Source organism: Vulpes vulpes, chromosome 11, assembly GCF_048418805.1.
Source record: "Vulpes vulpes isolate BD-2025 chromosome 11, VulVul3, whole genome shotgun sequence".
NCBI classification, from domain to species: Eukaryota; Metazoa; Chordata; class Mammalia; order Carnivora; family Canidae; genus Vulpes; species Vulpes vulpes.
In genome coordinates, this window is record NC_132790.1 from 84855573 (window position 1) to 84869930 (window position 14358).

The following is a 14358-nucleotide window of genomic DNA, read 5'->3' on the forward strand; positions in this document are numbered from 1 at the left end:
GTACCAAAAAAAAAGTTCTGACAGTGATGGGTTTTAGTGTGCATACCACCACAATACTCAATAGTAAAAGCAACTACTACCTAATGACCAAAGAAGATGAAATCTCTTAGACACCGCTATCGTAGGGGTTGCTGGAAGAAAACAGACTTCTTCCATAGAGAGCCTTCGGAGCTAGGTCCTGTGTAGAAACAAGAAACATACAACTCCCTTCATAGAAAACATCATATTTTGTTCTGTCAACTTAGATTTTTGGAGGAATGTAAAGATAATTTTTATGTAATATAAAAGAAAGCTAAAAATATTTGTTCTTTAATGGAGCAATCTCTCTTTTTTGAAATTCCCCTAAGGAAGTAATCATAAATATTTATGACCAAAGATATATGCCAATTGTTTAGAATAATAAAACTGAATCCAAAGCTATTTTTAAAGTGGTTGCTTCTGGTTGGGGATGGATTCCAACCAGGGTTTGTCTGGCTCCACATCTCACTCTCTTTCTACTATGCCAATGTGAATCTCACTAAACAGGCAAACTACATACATACATAGGAAGGAAGGAAGGAAGGAAGGAAGGAAGGGAGGAAGGAAGGAAGGAAGGAATCCAAAGAAAAAGGTATCTGCCTATGAATCCAAGAAGCATAGTACTTAAAACAATATACTGTAAATTCAATGTTTAATTCTCATGTTTAAAACAATGTCAATGGGATCCCTGGGTGGTGCAGCAGTTTAGCACCTGCCTTTGGCTCAGGGCGCGATCCTGGAGACCCGGGATGGAATCCCACGTCGGGCTTCCAGTGCATGGAGCCTGCTTCTCCCTCTGCCTATGTCTCTGCCTCTCTCTCTCTGTGTGCCTCTCTCTCTGACTATCGTAAATAAATAAAAATTTTAAAAAAATAAAAAAAAAACAATATTAAACAAGAGAAAATTTATTGTAAATGGTGGACAATTGGTGGGAATGGAGAACACCAGGCTAACTGATCCCTTCCGAGCTGTCACATTCACCTCAGCAAAGCTCTTAGTGTGTTATGGGACGTGTGTGTGCTTTAAGGGCTTCCAAACCAGAAAAGACTGTGGTATGATGCCATCCAAAGGGCAGGTAAACCCCAGGGTCCCCAAAATACCCTGTCTGCAGATGAAATCCTCCAGTGGTGGCAGCTTAAGCCACTCAGAGGTCCTTGAGGTTGGGTTTGGGCCAAGGAACGCCATCTCAGCACTAATCTTAGGTTGAAGTCCCCAACACTGGAGTCTGAGTCAGTCTCCACTAACCTTATAGAGACTTCCTGTTCCCCTCTTGTGTCAAGTAGAGCTGGATGTGGCTGGTCTGAGGTTTTTGGCCACTCCAATCTTTCCCTGTTATCAAAGCTGCCGTCCTTAGTCCTCATTGACTCTAAAAAGCTTATTTGTTTTAATTCAACAAGCCAACTTGAATTTCCCCCAAAGAATTTTTTGAAAGATGAAATATCAAACGTGTTAAGCATGTAGGACTTTGCCACCCATACTTAATGGCCAAAGGAGGACAGTTGCCATGGCAATGGCTCTGGAAATGATGATGGAGTGAGGCTGAAGGGTGAATAAACTACCTTAACAGGGCACAGGCTGCCCAGCCAGCCCCTTATGATACTGGGAGTGTTTGCCCAAGTCTTAGGAGTTAAATCATAATTTAGAGAGAGAAAAAAAAATGCCCCTCTGCAAGCAAACATGTTGAGGGGTGGGAGTGAGGGGTCAGAATATGAGTAGAGATATTTTGAATGTCAGTGGTGAGTGCATGTGAGGACTGGTACAGCCCTCCCACCAATAGCTGTCATGCAGACAGACTCCCATCTGGCTGCAGAGGGGCACAGCCCATAGAACGGAGAGAACCCGATGAAGGCTATTGGAGAGCTGGTGTCGGGATGACCCTCACAGCCTCTATGGCAACACACAGCAAGACTACCTGGCTCATTCCCTGGGACCCAGTAGCTCCATTCTTGGGAATCTGCTGAGAGAAAGTCAGCCTGGCTGTTCCTGCCAAGGGAATCATCGGTGGAAGACTGGGGTACGGAGAATGTGAAAAGAAACTTGATAATGCTATCATTCTAGACACATATCTGTGCATGTCCAAGGAATACTATGGAAAGTGATAGAAGAAAGCTGAACAAAAATAAAGTCTTGACTTCAAAAAATCAGGATTCAATCCACATGGAAAGAATAAGTTCCCCACTTGGAGAATTTGTTTAAAAAAAAAAATCCTGTGTACTATGCAGGTTCCCATTCCTGCCAGGGCTGTGCCTACAAAAAGGGCATGTGTGTGATGTAGGGGGGGGAAAGGTTTTAGATACCAAAAACCATCAGCAAATGTCTGTCTAGATGTATTGGTGAAGTTTCTGACTTTCTATATGATTTACTTCCCTCTTCGGCTTTTGAAGGTATAACATAGAGGTCCAGGTTACAAAAAAACCCATTTTCAAATAAGCCATTAAGTTTAAACCAGGGAAGTTAACCAGAACTAAGACTACATTCTTTTGCTCTTAAGAAGTTCTGAAGAGCAGCAATATAGTCTTCTGCCTTAAATTGTTATTCTCCTTACAAGGATTTTATTGAAGTGGAATGAGTGGCAAACTTAGTGGAAAAAAAAAATTTTACCTCTTCTGTATGTACTTATTATTTAACATTATTCAGATAATTCTAATTATCCTCTCCTTCTACTTTATTTATAGATAATTGCAAAAATGAAGAGGAGATCATTGACATTTGGCTCTGAACGTGGTGTCTAGACTTAAAATTCTTCCCTCAGTCCCCATGGTTGCCTAGTTCTTAGAACCAACAGTCCCTCAATTCATTGCAGTTTCACTAAGTCTTTAAATATTTGAAACTGTTATTGCTGAATGTTTCCTTAGTAAATTAGTCCAGACCCAAATCAAATACAGGTTGTTTGTATTTGTGATTTTTTTATTTGTTCTTGAAACCAAAATGCCAATACCATTCTTCTGAGAACAAGAGCACAAGGAACATACCTCATAGGTGCAAATGAATGTGGTGGATTTCAGAAAAACACATATTACACACATTATCTTGAATTCAAACTGTCATGAAAGCCTGAAGTACAGTGTTCATCCACAATGATGTGAATAAAAATGAATCGCCACTGTTTGGGAAAGCATTTTGAAGCAAACACCAACTTTTTTTTACCTTTTACCCTCCCCCATCAAAAATTTAAAATAAAAAAAAAGATATACATAGAACAAAGGAAACAAAAGGCTGAAGGTGCAAAGTAGTTCAGTGCAGGGTTGTTGTTTTTAATTCTATAAAGCCAGAAAAGGGACAAAAACGATCCTAACAGCAGGAGAGAAGTTAAACTATAGCATGCCAGCATAATGAAATATAATGGAGAAAATAAAATTGTGCTTAAGAAATTGTCATAACAGATGGAGAAATTCTCATCATTTCATGTTACAAGAAAGGGTAGAATTGATTATTGTAAATACACTATGATCTGAATCAGGAGGGAAACAGACAAGAATCTGCAAGGAAATGCATCAAACTATAAACAGTCGGGATCCCTGGGTGGCGCAGCGGTTTGGCGCCTGCCTTTGGCCCAGGGCGCGATCCTGGAGACCCGGGTCGAGTCCCACGTCGGGCTCCGCGTGCATGGAGCCTGCTTCTCCCTCTGCCTGTGTCTCTGCCTCTCTCTCTCTCTCTCTCTCTCTGTCTCTGTGTGTGTGTGTGTGACTATCATAAATAAATAAAAATTAAAAAAAAAAAAACTATAAACAGTCCTGGTCTTTAAGTGCTGAGACTTGGGTAATTTTACTTTCTTCTATTCTGCTTTTCTTCATCTTCTGTAAGGGGCATGTAGTTTTTATGTTTGCATTGAAAATAAACGTTTTGAAAGACCTACACAAGTTCTGTTACCTCATAGCATTCCCCACCCTCTTTGCTCTTGCCTGCTTCTGCTATAGAGGCTGGAAAAGCTCAAATAGTCACTTTTCCAGCCACTTTTGTCCTAGCAAAAGAAGCCACGTGGCACCATTCCAGCCATGAGATGTGAGTGGAAGTCTGGGCCCTGTCTTCGCCCTCTCCCCTTCTTCCTGCCTAGAATGCAGACGCAGTGAGCAAGTGGGGCTGTAGCAGCTATCTAGGAACCATGCTGGAGAGGCCAAACAATCACATGCTGGTAGTAACATTGTCAGGCACTAAACTAATGCCAGAGGCTGGGTTGTTAAGACCATGATGAAAAAGTACTAGAGGAAGCCGTGTGGCAGCAAGGCCAAGAGCAGAGATTCTCGGTCATTTCGGGCATGTGGACAGATTTTGTAAATACTGATGCCCAGGTCCTAATCCTGGAAATTTTGATTTAATTGGTCTAGGCAGTCATCTGGGCATCAGAACTTTTAAAAGCTCCCCAGGTGGTCTGGCCAGGATTGAGAACCACATTCTAGAGGCATATAGGAAAAGAAGTCAGAGGTAATGCCACACTACTGAAGGATTCAGACTTCCCATTATGTGAAACCAATCAACCCCACTGTTACTGGATTTTCTGTTACTGGAAGTTGGCTGTATTCCTAACTGATGCAATTGTACTGTTTCCTAAGACTGGCCTAAGTATGTACATACATCAATTTAAAACTGGTAAAATTCCAGGACACATACTGGTCACATAGAGATTTCTGTTTCTCAGTCTGGACTTTTCCCCCTTGGGAATCACACCCAAGCAAAGACTAGATTTATGAAAGTATATAAAAGTACAGTTTTGCTGCCAAGACATCAACCCCAAACTGAAGACCTCATGCCCTCTCATTCCTTCTATGCCTCCACTGGTATTGTCCCACTGTGGCAGAGACCATGAAGCATCACAAAAATCTCACATGGCTTCTGACCCCGGCCCCAGAAGCCCTCCTCTTGATGTTAGTACATGGCTATATGTCTAAACCATAGGCCTTTGCTACTCAAGGACCAGTGCGTTGGGTATTACCGGGAGCTTGTTAGAAATGCAGAATCTCCATGCTGTCCCAGATTATTGAATCAGAATCTGCATTCTAACGAGATCCTCAATAATTTGTATGCTCATTGAAATTTGAGAGGCTCTGACATCAGAAATAGCTAGAATTAACTATGTTTAAAGCAGTGGTTGTCCTTCTAACATATTCCCATTCTGGTTCCTCTTTTGCTGTTTAAAAAAAATGGGGACAAGGAGGAAGACTGAGCAGACAGAGGCAAAGTTGTACTAGGGCTGTGGTGAACAGCCAGCAAGACATGCCTGCCTATGTAATCATCAGGCTTTCAGGTTTTCTCTCCCCTCCCCTCCTCTCACCTGCCCTCCCCTCCCCTCCCCTCTCTTGCCCTCCCCTGCCCAGGCTGGGGCTGGGACCTGGAGCCCTCTCAGATCTCTCTCCATTGGTATACCCATCCCAGGTGAATATTCCACCCACCAACCAGAAGGAATGGGAAAAGGAGCAAATTAAATTCCTTCTTTTAACCTTTTTGCTACAGTAAATGTGCCAATCCCACAGTAAGCTCTTTAGGGAAGTAAAATTTCAGACAACTTTGAAGGGAAAAAATTAATTACCACATTTTGTGTGTCTAAAAAGAAAATAGAAATTTTCCTTGGGGGAAATGAAGGGACAGAGAAGGGGGAGGTGGGGCAGGAGAAGTGGAGGCTATATGCTCACCTCTCGGGAATTCACCCACAACAGAAGATACCACCATGTGGGAGATCTGCTTGTAGGAAGATCTGGAAGGAAGACTGCAGATGTCTGTATAACAACTAACACTTGGATCATGGCACATAGGTTAAGGCTTCAGCAACAGAAGGGAGTGCCTGGGTGGCTCAGCCTGGTAAGCACCTGTCTTCTGCTCAGATCATGATCCCAGGGTCCTAGGATCTAGCCCCATGTCCACATTGGGCTCCGCAGGGAAACTACTTCTTCCTCTAACCCCCTCCCTGCTCATGCTCTCTCTCTTTCTCTCTCTCAAATAAATAAATAAAATCTTTAAAAAAAAAAAAAAAGGCTTTAGCAACAAAAGAGAAGAAAGCTTGTCTCCAAAATTAAAAAATTAAAAAGGGGCTCTACATGGACAAAAAAAGTCATTCTGAAGCAGAAGAGGCACAGTGCCCCAGTGCGGTCCTGGAACCCTGGTTCAACATATTTGTATAGGACATTTAAAAATCAAACACAGGGGGCAGCGTGGGTGGCTCAGTGGTTTAACGCCTCCTTCAGCCCAGGGCCTGCAGCCCCAGGATCCAGTCCCATGTGGGGCTCCCTGCAAGGACCCTGCTTCTCCCTCTGTCTCTCTCTGTCTCTCTCTCTGTCTCTCTCTCTGTCCCTGATGAGTAAATAAATAAAATCTTTAAGAATAAATAAATAAATAAATAAATAAATAAATAAATAAATATCAAACACAAATGGTATTCCTCAAGTGCCCTTTGTCTCGGCCTCCTGGGAGCTTATGACAAGATTTTGGGCAGAGTCTGGAATGGGAGGGAGAATGTTCCTCTTGGATGAGAGCCTCCCTCCCACACAACCCCAGACAGAAGCAGCTAAGGAAACTGACACCTGGATCATCAGGAGTCCCAGTAGATGCCTCCCAGTCAAGGCAGCAAGCTAAGTTGACACAGAAAGCATACCCCCACCTCACAGCCATTTCAAACACATAGGAATGCTGGATAAAACCGAATAACATGTTTTTTTAAAATCTTTAGCCAAAATAGAGCATGGAAATTAAGAAAGAACTCACAAGTGCTGGAAATGAACAATGAACTCAAAGCCAACTCCCAAAATGGAGTAGTTGATGCTACATGACTCAAAGGGGATTTTCACTAGATATGCATCATGTTGTTTGTATTTTAACCTCCTGTGGGAAGCATCAGATGCCATACCTATAGATATTTGAACTGAGCTCACTACATAAAAGAAATAGAAATACTGCCTTTGCTAGCCCACAAACACCAAACAGAATGTGCCACTGATTGTGCACCAAGGATGGAAAAGAAATCACACAACCCCATTCTTCCTCTAACCTCTAATTCTAAGTTATACTAGAAGCTGAGCTCCCCTAGAATAGCTTTGGTAATAAGTTCTGTACCATGCAATACCCCCAAGCCAGGAAAAACTGGGAGAAGCACAGATCATACATGGGTCTACAATCACCTTCTAGTATGACTTAGAAAGTTCCTGCCAGGCTAACCCTCCTATACATAACAAATATAAGCTCTTTTTAAAAAACTAAATGCAAAAAACAACCACCCAAAGCCACCAAAGAGCAAACAAAGACAGGCATATTCAGGAGGAGAGATGACAATTGGAAGAAAGAAAAGGCATAAGACAAGTTTCCCATTTTGGTGGCTTCTGGCCCAAATGAAGGCCAAAGTCAGGCAGCATGGAGCATCTAAAGCTCTGTTAGAAAACCTGCATTCTTTATAGCCTGAGGAATCAAAGAACAGGGTTCATAAAAATCAGAGCCATCATAAAATGAGAAGAGACTCTTGTAATAGACCCAGAGAGGTAATGTACAAATTTTGTATGTAAACTTTCCCCTAAATCTCTGATTAAATCCTGAACTATACAAGTACAGGGCTAACTTACAAATAGCCACTTTGGTATAAAAAACTACATGGAGGGGATCCCTGGGTGGTGCAGCGGTTTGGCGCCTGCCTTTGGCCCAGGACGCGATCCTGGACCCGGGATCGAATCCCACGTCGGGCTCCCAGTGCATGGAGCCTGCTTCTCCCTCTGTCTGTGTCTCTGCCTCTCTCTCTCTCTCTGTGACTATCATAAATAAATAAATAAAAATTTAAAAAAAACTACATGGAGATTTGGGATGCCCCCAAGACACAGAGTTTGTAGTAGGAGTATAAGCAAGTCAACTGTTTACACAAACAAATTCAACACTTTTTGGAAGAACATAATGGAATCCAGAGTCTCTAAAATATAACATTCACAACATATGGAATAGAATAAAAATTATTTGACTTGCACATAACATGACCCACTTTTCATAAAGAATGCAATCAGGGAGATGGACTTCAAAATAACTCCAGTGTTGGAATTAGCAGATAAAGATTTTAAAGCAACTATTGTAACTATGCTCAAACACACAAAAGAAAATGTGCTCATAATGAATTTTCATTATGATAGGAAATCTCAGCAGAGAAGTAGAAATTATTTTTTAAACAGGAACTCTAGAAAATACAAAAATTTTGAAAATACAAAATCTGAAACTTTCTAAAAATATAATATGTGAACTTAAAATGGAGATGATGGGAAATCATCAGTTAACTTGAAGACAGATAAATAGAAATTATCCAAGAACAAATATAAAGAAGTTTAAACAAAAACAAAACCTTGGGGACTCATAGGATAATATCAAAAAGAAACAAGGAAGATGAGAAGACAGTGCCATGATACTATTAAGGTACTGAAAGAAAAACTGTTAACTTAAACTCCATACCCAGCTCAAATATCTTTCAAGGCTGAAAGCAAAATATAGTTTTCTGATAAAAGGAAACCATGAGAATTTATTACCAGCAGATCCACACTACAAAATAATTGCTAAAGAAAGTTCTTCAAACTGAAGGGAAATGATGCCAGATGGAAACTAGGATCTTCAGGAAGAAATGAAGAGCAACAGAAACAGACCTTATTAAGTAAGACTTTGTATATTACTAATTATAAAGCAAGGTTCAAAGCCTGAAAATTTGAGCAGTCAGTGCACTGCTTCTAGGCTTCCACTGTAGCCACCACAGCAGTTCTGGGCAGCTGTCAGTGTTCCACATTCCCCCACATAACTGAGAGTATCAGTCCATCCACATTAAAGAAGTAAATATCTGCTTATATATAATAGTAATGAGAAAATCTTGGAGTCTCTAAACCCAATACTAAACCAGGAAATTCTTTTTGTTTATTTAAAGAGTTATTTACTTATTTGAAAAAAAGAGAGAGAATGAGTGCAGGGAGGGGTAAGAGGGAGAGGAAGAGAGAATCCTCAAGCAGACAGCTAAGCACAGAGCCCAACACAGGACTTGATCCCAGAACCCTGAGATCATGACCTGAAGTGAAATCAGGAGTCCAATGCTTAAATGACTGAGCCACCCAGATGTCCCTAAACCAGGAAATTCTTAACTTTGGAAATCAATTGAAAGAACAATTGTGAAAATGTTATTCTGCAGACATTTGATATAGAAGTAGAAGCTTCCAGGATGCAAATGTCCTCATGATCCCCATATCTCAAAGGCACCTCCTAATAAGTCCCTAGATGTTCAGCAAAATCAATACAAAAGACAAAGGAATAATCAATGGCCACTCTCTGCATGTCTTGTCCCATATTAGGAGGTAATGTCAGCTTTAAAAAAAAATCCTTTTTCATTTCGTATTTCCCACCAAGCTATCAGTTTGTTAGACATCTCTTCTTACATGTTAACCTCCCCTTTATTGTGTGTTAACATTAAATATTTTGTGTGACACATGTCTTTCTTTGTTCTATGTTTATGGTTGAAGTAGGTTATTAGGAAAAAGGTCAATTCCATAGTTTTTGGTTCTGCACCAGAATGTGCTAGGGAATGAGAGACTTCTCAACTTCTGGAAGAATAACAGAAGAAAAAGAAAGAATGAAGAAAGAAAGAAAGAAAGAAAGAAAGAAAGAAAGAAAGAAAGAAAAGAAAAGAAAAGAAAAGAAAAGAAAAAAGAAAAGAAAAGAAAAGAAAAGAAAAGAAAATGTAATTTTATGCCTAGCACATTGAATTGACTGAAAACACCTGCTAAAATAACTTCTCCACCCTAGGGTAATAGGGAGAATCATGTGTATATATGAAAGCTGCAGGGAGATAAGATTTTAAAAGAAATGAAACTAATTTCACTCTGCTTTTAATCACCTAGAAACTATTTCACAAAAGGATTACAGAGTATCAATTAGTCATCATCATTAATGGCAAATGGTTCAACTCTCCCCTCCCTTTAAGTATATTTCCCTCCTGGATGTGGAAGAAAAGCCTTTCTGAAGCAACAGTCCCCAGTCCCTTCAAGGAAATTGCTGGGCTCCTGTAATGGAAAGTTTAGCTTCAGAGAGCTGCTGAGGAGCGAGGCTTGCAGAAGAGGGTAGGACAGACAAGGAGTAAAGATACTACTGTGAGCCCTACAGCTGACTGTCCTCCAGTCCCCTGCTCTGATTCATGTTGCCATGGAATGCAAACTCTAAAAAAGAAACTGAACATGAGACTCCTCCACAGAGGAACAACCCTTTAACATCCTCTTTCCAAATAGGACAGTAGCTCCCCTTTATCTGAACCTGAGGATTGGCTTTTAATTTATTGTCTTCCAAAGTGAGTTTCGTGCACATAATATATTTTCAAGGTTCACTTGAATCTCACTCACTGAATAAATATGTATTTAATGTCTATTTTACACCGACATAAAGAAAATATACTGTTAAAATACATTTATGAATCATGTAGCAAAATATTGTTTTAATTGTCAAAGAGAAAAAGAAAAAAATTATCTGAAATAAGTGAAACTGTAGAGCTTCACAGTAAATACTCCATACATATGCACCCACATTCCAGGACATATGCGAGCTTCCCACACAAAAATTTCTGTCACTAAACATAAGCTCACTAACAATGATTGAATAAAGCCTATTAGATCTTCAGATTTACACAGTTGAATGTCTGTTCTTCGACAGTGCTAACTTATGTTCCTCACCTGCAGACATCTCATCCCTAAACTCTTTGTAATGTCTGATAATTACCTTCTTTATTGCTTAACCTAATTTCAGTTGGGATTTACTATTACTTAAAGCCAATGCATCCTAATCAAAACAAACGTGGACACCCAAGCCAAGCTTTCATCAGAGACCATGGGTGGATACAGCTTCTGCAGAAATATCCACTGTGCCCCATGGGTTTGGTGAACATGAGGAGAGTGAAAGCCGAAGCATGTCCTAGCACATCCCATCTCAAGGGAAGAAAAGTGGGAAAGAACAAGTTTACTTCAAGGGTGAGAAGGGTTGATTCTGGGTGCAATATGATGGTTCCATTCTAATTGTCTTCTAACCTACTGTGCACAGAGTTGTATCTGAATTCTAGGGTAAGTGCACTACAAAAAGAAGCAAAATATTGACAACTACTTCACTAAAATCTCCGTGACATACTTTGGGAGGTACTAGTAGCTTTAGTACCATGACCTGGCTGTATCAGGAGATGGAACTAGTTTGCCCAGAAGGAAGAGTGGTCTTTAAAACTTGGGAGCTAAGTTGGCATTGAATCTTCTTGTTTAGAGCCAGGGACAACAAATGGTTGGATCTTAAGTGCCAACTCAGACTGATTCCAATTAACTGTGGTTAGAAGGACTCAGGCATGAGAGAATGCCATGATCAATGGGCAATGTCTGTCATAGAACTGGCTGGGGAATGGCAGCACATATGCCACACACTAACTCTCCTGAATCCCTCTGAGATGGAACTCAGACAACCATTCCCTGCATCACAGTGAGGATATGCTTCTTTCAACATCCTGTGTTATACATTCAAAAATCTTGTATTTATTTTTTATCTCCTCTTAAGCAAGGATATACTTGTAAAAGTGCACTGTCTTCAGCCAATCCAGTCCTTGTTGAACAATTCACCAAACCCAAGAGCCATTCTCATCACATTTATTGTCCCTTATGCTTCAGAGCACTTAACAATCCTCAACTATTGCTATTTCTTGAAAGGCAACAGCACTCCACCTAGTGAATTTCACTTCAGAATCTTAGTACTATTGTTGTTTTTAGGATTATTCTTGTCTTCTTGCTTCATGCTAAAGATTTTAACCATGCGTAGATTTGACATGCTTCAAAACTTCTTTTGTTCTTTCAGGGAGCTTTTGGAGAGGGTCCAACTTCATAATGTCCCTGTGAAGCAAGGCCATGCAGAATCCTTTGAATTTACTTCCACAAATATTTCTTGAGTACCTACTTTGTACCAGGGGCCATGGCAGGTACAGAGATGAATAAAAAAGAAAGTATCATTTGTTGAGATCCTGCTGTGCTATGTAATGTGCCAATACCATGTTGCGGACATTGAAGTGTTTCAGCTCATTTCATTTCCATAACAACCTCCCAAAGCATCATTATCACAAACACAGCAGAGGAAACTGAGGCTCAGGGAGGTTACATGACTTGCAGATTCACTCATCTAGTGCTTATCAAAGCTGGAATTCGAATCCTATCCGTCTGATTCAAGGCCAGTGATGTTTCAATGGACCATGACATAAGGTCAAATTAGAAGCATGGTTCATAGGAAAGTGGGAGGAGGGGTCTTGGGAAATTTGGAATCAGAGCACTTCCTAGCAAGGTATGTGAAAGTGGGCCAGTTATTCACCATTCTTAGCCTCAGCAGCCCAGTCAACACAGGCTAATATCTACCTCGCAGGATTGTTGCAAGGATTAAGGTGATATGTGTAAAGCACCTAGCACATGGCAACCTATAAAAGCATAGCTGTTCACATCCATGTTAATTACCATTTCTCAAAGAAGTGGGAGTCATTTTCCTATACACTGAATTTTCAGAGCTTGCATTGGGTACAAATTATGAAATCTGGGATCAAAATTAACAAGCCTTTGTTATATGGCTTTGAGAAAGCATATGGTTGTCTCAAGAATCTCAGGAGGGTCTGCAAGAAGAGAAAATCCCAAATCAGAGGCAAGTTTGAAGACTTGTTTTCCTACTTCCAAGTCCTCCTTCAGCAGAACTGCTGGCCAGGAATGACAAAAGGACTCCCATTGTTGAGCATGCTCGTGATTTTGCATGAAAAGTGATAAGCAACAGAACCACCAGGTCTGGCCCCCTGGAATAGCCACGGCATCTGCAGTGAGAGGAAGGCCATTATCTATCTGCCGGAATCCCACGGCAGATCTTTACAGAAAGGCACAAATGCACACCGGATCAGGCTTTTGATGGTCTCCGCGGGGCGAGGGGAGGGGGGCTGACTTTGTTTGTTAATGCCACAACAAATGTGTCCTTGGATGAGGGACTTGACAGGACACCTGTCTCTACATTGAAACTTGATCGAAAGCAAGTCCAACCCCTTCTATTCTCTCAGGAGTCCCCACAGTTTCTAAGCTGCTTAGTCCTTTGTGATTCAGTAATTTCTATGTCAGGAAGACTCCATCCTTGTTTCTTCTAGAGATAATCCTCCCGTGGTGCAGCATGAACCCTCAAGGAACGGGCTGCCTCCCAAATAGAGAAGGATCATTGCCTGAGTGGAAGGACTTGAGAGAAACAGTAGACGCATCCCCCCATGACACCCAAGCACCCCTCACCACCACCAAATAAAATTGTTTTCCTATCTCCTGTCACTGATGCTAAAAATTCTACTTTGGAGGCAGTGGCATGGGCAGGCAGTACTTCCTAAACTTTTTCAGCCCAGAACCCCTTGAAAATAGAGTAATGGTGGGGGTAGGCACACAACACTGTGGATTTACTATAAATTACTGCATTGTGCATTTTAAAGTGGTGATGTTTGTTTCATATAAATTAAACCTCCATAAAAAAAAAAAAAAACACACACACACACATGAAAACAAAACAAAAGCAAGGGAAACAGCCTTGGGAAGTTTGTCCTTGTGAGGCCTGAAGGGCCCGGACTCAAGTGCACAGCTCTACGTAGGGACTCTCTCGTGCTTGCTGCATTCCACTCCAGAGAATACCTCCACTTGCCATAGCTTTTGAAGGGTGTTAAAAAAACAAAATTCAACCAAGTAAGTATGTAAATCTAATTGGTTTTGTTAAACAATTCATGAACCGGGCAGCATCCCATCTAGCAAGTAGAGATGCTCCTAGGAGCTGTACAAAATGGAAGGTTTTTATAAGAAGGAGGGTGGGGTAAGAAATTATTAGCAAAAGAAAAGTAAAGCTCATTCCAGGCCAGAATTTTCTCTTTTTTTGGTTTTGGAGCAGAGGGGCTGGGTGGGGGTAGACCTGCTCAGATTTTTATCATATAGATTATCTTACTAGTGCTGATCAGGACAATTCAGATTGACTTTTAACAGGTCACATTCCTTGGGGCACCTAGGTGGCTCAATCAGTTAAACATCCGACTCGATTTCAACTCAGGTCATGATCTCAAGGTCATGAGATCCAGCCCAGTGTCAGGCTCTGCACTGGGTGTGGAGCCTGCTTAAGATTCTCTCCTTCTCCATCTCCCCCTGTCCCTCCCCCACACCCCCATCTCACTCTCTCATGCGCTCTCTAAATAGCTGGATAGATAGAGGATAGATAGACGATAGATAGATAGATATGATAGATAGATATAAGGGTCACATTCCTAGGATAGGTTAAAACTATAATTAAGTCTTGGTTTGCTGTTGTGGGGGGCAAATGATTTCAATTTTGGCTTGTTTTTCTTTTTAA